An 8,440-nucleotide genomic window follows, 5' to 3' on the forward strand; every position below is an offset into this window, starting at 1 on the left:
GTACATAGTGTATGTTGGCTTGATGATGATTGTAATGGATGACTTCATGTGTTGTCATTGATGGCACATGTATACACACACATATGTTCACATTGTCTTAATCATCTTAGTTAAGATAAACCAGTATTACTCTTAAGTCTTTGTATTAAAAAATTGGTATTATATGTATAGTTCAAACAGTTTTGAGGGTGTCTAACTGGTATACGTAGACAACCAGTATATACAGGAATGGCATGACATCAAAATGGAGATTCAGTAGAAACCTTCAAAGAAGCAAAAGGAGGACAATCAGTCTATGAGTTGGAAGAGGTTAACTCTTAACCGGTATTGGTGCTCCAACCAGTTTCACTAATTATGTGATGAGCTATCCCTAACTGATAGATTTGGCGGCAATATGTGATGAGTTATGTTAGATTGTCCAGGTACACTACACCTAGGAAATTGTGATATGATTCCTAAGCCGATATGAAATCTAATGTCTATATAATGATATTGTGATGAACTATTTTTATGATGCAAGATAGAAGTGTTGAGTTGTTGACAGCGTTACAGAGTATGTTGGTGATGCAGTTTTGAGTGAGTAGAAGAGGATCTATTCAAGCAAGTTGTGCTACTTCTAGATCACACCACTTGTTGTTTTTAATCACTACAATAGTCAAATCCACTAACCGGGTAAGCTCTAACAAGCTTCATTGTACAAATCCTCTAACAAGGTCATCCATTAGTTGGGGTTTGAAATCCTCTACCGAGGTTACTCCTAATAGGGTACTACCTTTAACAAGGTATAGCTCCTAACAGAGCTTTGGGATCTTTAACAGGATTTGATCCTAGCAGAGCACTTTTGTAGACCTTAATCGGCCAGTTACCTATTACTGCAGATAGTTAACTTGTGAGTCCCATCTCGCCATGGTTTTTCCCAGTTGGGTTTTCCACATATAAACATTTGTGTTATGGTGGATGTTTTACTTGTTGTGGATGCTTCAATATCATTTTGGATTGCATGAATAGTATTAAGTAAACTAGTTAAGTATATTTACTGGTCTGTGTTTCAAGTGGTATTGTTTTTGCTATCACTGATTCACCCCCCCCCCCCCTCCCCCCCCTCGGTGCTTTATAAGTCTATAAGTGTAATATGGTGAAAAATTAGAGTTCCCACCATAGAAGGAAGAAACTGCTATACTTGGGGACTAATTACATCACAATAGGAGTCCAAACCTAATAGATCTAGCCACAAATCAACAAATATCATGTTAATTCTATGAGGCCCTGGTTAATACTGAGAGGGGGGGCGTTGAATCAGTATTAACACCAATTTTAAACTTTAAACCCAAATCTAACTTCATTTACCACATATGCCAATTCATTAAACGGTATCGGTAATCACTGATAAATCTCTGATAAATTACTATAACCAATGTATTCAGAAATAATGAATAAACTAAAGATAATCAATAACATCACATGAAAATCATTCCACACATGAACACCATATTTTTTACGTGGAAACCCAAATAGGGAAAAACCACAGTGGGAGTTAGTACCCACAAAGATTTGTACTCTTTTGAAGTATGCCCTGTTAGGAGCAACCCCTGTTAGGAGTCACTCAGTTAAAGGATTTGGATGTACAGCCTAGTTAGGAGCTTAATTACCTATTAGGATCAACCTCGTGAGAGGATTTACCACTCTTTTTAAGAGCTACCCTGCTAGGGGATTTACAAGATTAAGGCATGTCAGAACGTACCCGGTTAAGGGATTTAATCTACCTTAATTGTTAGAGAACAATAGTGAAAAAGTGATTTGTTACTTGCACTTCTCAACTTGCTAAATCAGATCTAGTTATGCTTCACTATCTAAAACTCTCAGGCAAATCTCACTCTTCTCAGGTATGGCTTCACACTCTTCTCTAAGATCACCGACACAATAAACATCAACTAAGCTAACATAAATAATACTTTCCACTAGGTTGGCCACTAAACCCTAAATTACATTGTAGATCATCATAGATCTTTACAACTCATTTCAAATCATCATATGGATCATTAAAATTAATTACAAATCAATATCAGTCGTTGAATGAACATAAGTCATCACGACAAGTCGATCTAGTACAAAGTCGAACCTTTAGCTCACTCCGCTAAGCACTTTTCACATTCCCAAGAAATTCGATCCCCAAATGCGCTAAAACATCTTTCAAACATTTCACATGGTTTGTGTCACGTTATCATCAACACGTGAACTTGATGTTAATCACCACCATACCAAAAATTATTACTGGTTTTATGATTTCTTCATCAATTCTAAAACCCTTCGTAAACCCTGGCAAAACATCATCAGGAATTTGAAACATGCCTTCCAATAGTCATCACAAGATGCAGTTCTGGTTAGATACTCATTACCATGATAAAATATTACATTCCAAACCACAAATCACCAATCATCACCAATCATCTTCTTCACGTAAAACATCTCTGTATATACCGGTTAAAGTCTCATTTCACAAACTTTTGGATATTGTCGGTAAACCCTATCTCCAATAGACTAAATCACTTAGATGACAAACCAAACATTAGTTAACATCAGTTTCCATCAATGACAACACAAATAACTGATCAAGTCATCTAATCATAAAATCTCAATCTCTTCATCACAAATAGTCTTCTATCCTCTACCAGTTCAATCATCAGTCTTTAACTACATCACCTCATCTGTATCAGTTATGCCAATCATGCCAACAATCTCCCCCTTTGGCATTGATGGCAACATCAATCAGATATACAAATCAGATTGCAACTCCATCACTGTTACTTGTTGTCGGTATCATATCATCTCTTGGTCTCCTCCTTTTGTCTTCTCCAATTTCTCTGATCCCTTTCTTCTCTCAAATATATTCTTGTTCTTCTCCCAAATCTGATCTTGTTCTTCTCCCTCTTTGATAACAATGCCAAATGTGTAAGTGCATCACCGATCTTTTTTACTACTACTTTAGTCATCATCATCTCTGCTAACCAAATAAAAACATTACATCTGAGTTGCTCCCCCTACGGAGTAGCTTGCACCTCATCAATCTTTAATGAATAATAAACATTAGACCCATAGGATTGATGCATCTCCATCATTCTACTTCTTATGGTGTATGGGTCTAACCCCTAGTTTACCTCTAAGAAACTCAAAGGTAGTCTTCGGTAAGGGCTTGGTAAAGATATCAACAATCTGATCTTTACTCTTCACATAATCCATCTTGATCTATTTTTCTTTAACTCTTTCCCCTAAAAAATGATACTTCAATTCAATGTTCTTGGTTCTAGCATGAAGTATAGGATTCTTAGAAATATTTATTGCACTTGTATTATCACAATAGATAGTCACCGGTTCAAACATATCTATTTTGAATCCTTCTAGCACATGTCTCATCCATATTGCTTGCGTGTAATTCATGGATGCAACAACATATTCTGCTTCAGTTGTAGATTGAGAAACACATGTTTGTTTCTTGCTTGTCCATGCCACTAATCTTCCACCAAGAAGAAAGGCTCTACTGGTTGTTCTTTTCCAGTCATCCACATTACCTGCCCAATCTAGATCAATAAAGACATCCAAATTAAAATCTCCTTTGTAGGGATACCATAAACCATAGTCTATTGTGCCTTTGAGATACCAAAAAATTCTCTTCACTGCCACCAAATGTGTCTCCTTAGGCTCTTTCTAAAATTTGGCAACTAATCCAACAACATGAGCAATGTCTAACCTACTATGAAAAACAATGCAATTTACCAATCATAGACCTGTACTCTTTTTCACAAACAATAGGAGAATCATCTTATTTGGACAACTTGCAGCCTATCACCATCAGTGTTCCTACTGGTTTGCAGTCTTCCATGTCAAATGTCTTCAACACCTCTTTGACATACTTACTCTGAAAAATAAAGATACTGTCATCCAGTTGTTGGACCTATAACCCAATAAAGAACTTTATTTCACCAATTAGAGATATTTCAAATTCCTTTTTCATTACATCAGCAAAATCCATACTCATATCATCATTTCCACCAAAAATTATGTCATCTACAAACACTTTTTCTATCAGCATCTTGTCTCCATCAGTCTTCAAATAAATGATGTTGTCCTCACTAGTACGTCAGAATCCAATTTTGATCAGATGCACATGTAATCTCTCATACCATACTCTCAGTGCCTACTTTAGACCTTATAGTTCTTTATGCAATTTACATACCATATCTTTATCATTAGATAGAGAAAATCCATCTAGGTGTTCAATGTAGACTTCTTGTTCTAGAATTCCATTTAGAAAGGCTAATTTGGCATCCATTTGATAAACTTTGAATCCCTTATATGCAACAAATGCTAGCAGCATTCTCACTCCTTCTAATCTAGCAACCGGTGCAAAGGTCTCTCCATAATCCTCACCTTCTTCCTGTGCATACCCTTTGCAGACTAACCTCGCCTTGTTTCTTAAAAATTTTCCTTCTTCATTCAACTTATTCCTAAAGACCCATTTTGTTCCAATTACATTCTTATCCTCCTGTCTAGGAACAAGTGATCATGTTTGATTCTTCTCAATTTGATCTAATTCTTCTTTCATTTCATTAACCTAATCATCATCTTTTAATGCTTCCTTTACTGTTTTGGGTTCTATTATAGATATCAAATAGGAGTTTTCTCTAATTTTCCTCCTTATTTGTACACCAGCATTCTTATCACCAATTATATACTCTTGTGAATGGTTTAATCTCACATACCTAGGAAATACTAGTACTGGTTCTGTATCTTTTTCTTCTTGTTCTTCATTTTCTTCATCGCTGTCATCACTTATCAGTTGAGAACCTAATTCTCCATTTGTCAGTTCTTCATTGTTTTGTGCTTCCGATTCAATAATCACAAGTTTTTCATCATCTTTTTCAGGCTCAAATCTACTAGTACCTTCTTACTTTTCAGAGAGGTCATCTACCTTCACATTAGCTCTTTCAATAATCTTCTTAGTTTTCTTATTGTAACATTTATATGCCTCACTCTTAGTAGAGTAACCAAGAAAGATTCCCTCATCATATTTTGCATCAAATTTTTCAGTGTGAATATCTTTCTTAATAAAACATTGACTCCCAAAATTATACCATAGCTCATAGGGTGTTTTGTTGTTACCTCTTTTTACTAGTACCCGATTTAAAGTGTAAATAGTAGTGCTGACTGCTTCTCTCCAAAACATTTTAGGTACATTACCATGTAATAGCATGGTTCTAGCAGCTTCAACTATTATTCTGTTCATCCTTTCTGCTATGCCATTCTGTTGTGGTGTCCTCAGAGATGACATCTATCTCTTGATACTCTGTTTATAACAATACTTAATAAATTCATCAGATGTGAATTCTCCTACCCAGTCTGATCTTAAACACTTTAAGTTCTTGCCAGTTTTATTCTCAACCAGAGCTTTAAATGATTTAAATTTACTAAATGCTTTTGATTTCTCCTTCAAAAATGTCACCCACATCATTTTAGAGTAGTCATCGGTGAAAATCATGAAATACCTATCACCATAATAACTCTTTGTTCTCAAAGGGCCACAAAGATCAGCATTTACCAAATCTAAAATATTCTCAGAAGTACAATTCTTTCTCTTGAAAGAAATAGAGGTCATCTTACCAATTTGACAATCTTTGCATATCACATTATCCGGTTTAACAAGTTGAGGCAATCCTCTTATAACACTTGACTATCTTGCCTTAACCAAATTATCAAAATTAACACGACAACATCTTTTAAGCCATAACCAACTGTCTTGAATTCTTGCAACCAGACAATTATTAACATTACTATTCAGATGGAATAAGTTACCTCTAGTTTGCTTCCCGGTAGCAATTAGTTCACCATTACCTCCAAGAATTTTGCAGACTCCACTTTTAAACTTAAGCAAATAACCTTTATCATTGAGCTGACCAACACTTAAAATATTATGCTTTAGACGATCAACCCAAAACACATCATCAGCATTACTCTTCCCATTTAGAGAAATTGAACCTTTACCTTTCACCATGCAGGGAGAGTTATTTCTAAATCTAAAAACACCACCATGAAATTAATCAAGGGTTATAAACTTACTTTTGTCTCTGGTCATGTGTTGTGAGCATACATTGTCTATAATCCATTCATCACTAGTCTCCATGTGAGATACCAGTGCCTTTTCATCTGTCAGTTCCTCCTTCATGGCTACAAACACAATTTCCTCATTGTCATCTTCGTCTTCAGACTCCTCATCGGTCACACCTTCATCTACTGCAACATAACAATATTTCTTTCCCTTTCCTTTGAATTTCCTAAACTTCTCTTTCTTATCAGTGTTAGGGCAGTTAGTAACAGTGTGTCCAATTTTACTACAAGAGAAACACTTCAAAGGTAGCTTTCCTTTATACTTATCGATGCCTCTTGGAAATATTTTTGCTAACAGTGCCTCAAGTTCCATCACCTGATCTTCATTGTCTTCAATTCCCCAGTTACTACCATGACTTGACGTACACTCATGATTTTGACATATATCTTTTCTTTTTCTAGTAGATGAACCGGTAACAAAAGATTTAAAGGCAGATTCAGTAGATTTTGTCACACTATTGTCAATGAATTACTAAGTAAGATAATTGTGCCTCACACATGGGATGAGTGCTAGCATAGACTCGACATGGCACAATTATTTTTATTTTTATTAGATAAAAATATAGATCACATGATAAGGTTCATCCATTGAGGTTTAAAGTATAGGTGACATGATTAAGTTCATCCAATAAAATTTAACTAACCATTACATACAATGTTACATTAAACATGTGCCATGCATATAATTTCATAACGTACTTTAATTTCATCATAAACTAATGAATACTTTCCATGCATACTTATTGCATAATCAATAATTGAATACATTCCATTATTCAAATCTACATTCTTCATGATCAATTTACTGCATTTAATAAGATGACTACATACATGCATTTAAGATTAACTTTATCTAATCCACATTATACATACTAACATAATGCCATTCATACATGCTAAATTAAAAGGAAACATAAGAATGTAAAACACCACATAACACCGAAATGATCTCGGAGTTCACCCTTAGTGGGCTACATCTCCGAGTCTGCTCAACTGCAAGACCCCTCTGATAATTAAATAATAGAGAAGAATGCATAAGGTTCACATCATTTACAATCCTGCCATCAAGGCGAACATAACCAATAATACATACGAACCCATTGGTCAAATAAATACATGAATGATCCCTCAACAGGAAAGGATCCAACTGAACATAATAAGAAGCAATTACAAAAGATCAACTGGAGCATCAACGAAACTAAATCTTCGCAACCCAAGGACTAACATGATATTAGGTTCTCACGAGGGAATAAACATCAGGACGACTCTCAACAATGCTCCTATCAAGACAACAAAACAAAACACTAGTGAACATAAGGGACACGTGTCATCACATAACCTGGTATGCTTACCATGGCAGGTCTACGTAGGTTCCGACCCCATCCACTGGTTTAACCTGACAACTTGTTCCAAACCTCCGGCCCATCCAAGCCTCATGTGGACCCAACACAACCTTTCGTGAAGACAAGGTTGATGGTTTTCCATTTCAGGCCTTCTCACTGCTTGTCGAGTCTATGCTAGCACTCTTCCCATGTGTGAGGCACAATTATCTTACTTAGTGATTCATTAACTAACTCTCTAATATGCTATTAGATTATCACTTATTTAGACACACTTTCGATGGGTCACCCAACAACCACTTTAGGCGCGGCCCCAATCGAAAGCCGCTTTCCCAAATGACACTAGACTATACTCAAATGAACTCCTAAACCAATGAATACACAAGGTCAAGTAAACGGAGTTCAACATGGTAGGAATACCTACTTGGTCAAACAAGACTTCATACGAGGTGTATTGGTTGAAGGTACTCTAACTAGAGACCTGACCAGCTATGGTCAACCACAAACCAACATTCAACACCCACATAAGGGACATGACCGGTTACACCACCACCACAAGACAATAGTCAAAACTCGAGATCAATGACAGAAACAGGTACCCAATTCAAACTTATGACAGGGTCCAACAAACAAAATCAAAGACTTGTCATTTCTTAAGCAAATGCGAATACAGAAAATTAAACATGCATAGGCATAGATTGGAAAAGACAATCTTCTTTCCTATTGTTTTCACACAACAATCAATCCATTTTTCTAAAGGATCTAAGTTTTCAAAAAACAATAACATAAAATTAGCATACAAGATAAATTCAATACCACAATTGGAATAGTACAATTTTGCCTATTTCCCAATACAGAGAGAAATATAAATTAAACAATTTATTTTAGTAAATGAAAATATCATTTACTTGCCAATTTTCCAAACTATACATTACTAAATT

This window comes from Cryptomeria japonica, chromosome 4, assembly GCF_030272615.1.
Source record: "Cryptomeria japonica chromosome 4, Sugi_1.0, whole genome shotgun sequence".
Lineage (NCBI taxonomy): Eukaryota > Viridiplantae > Streptophyta > Pinopsida > Cupressales > Cupressaceae > Cryptomeria > Cryptomeria japonica.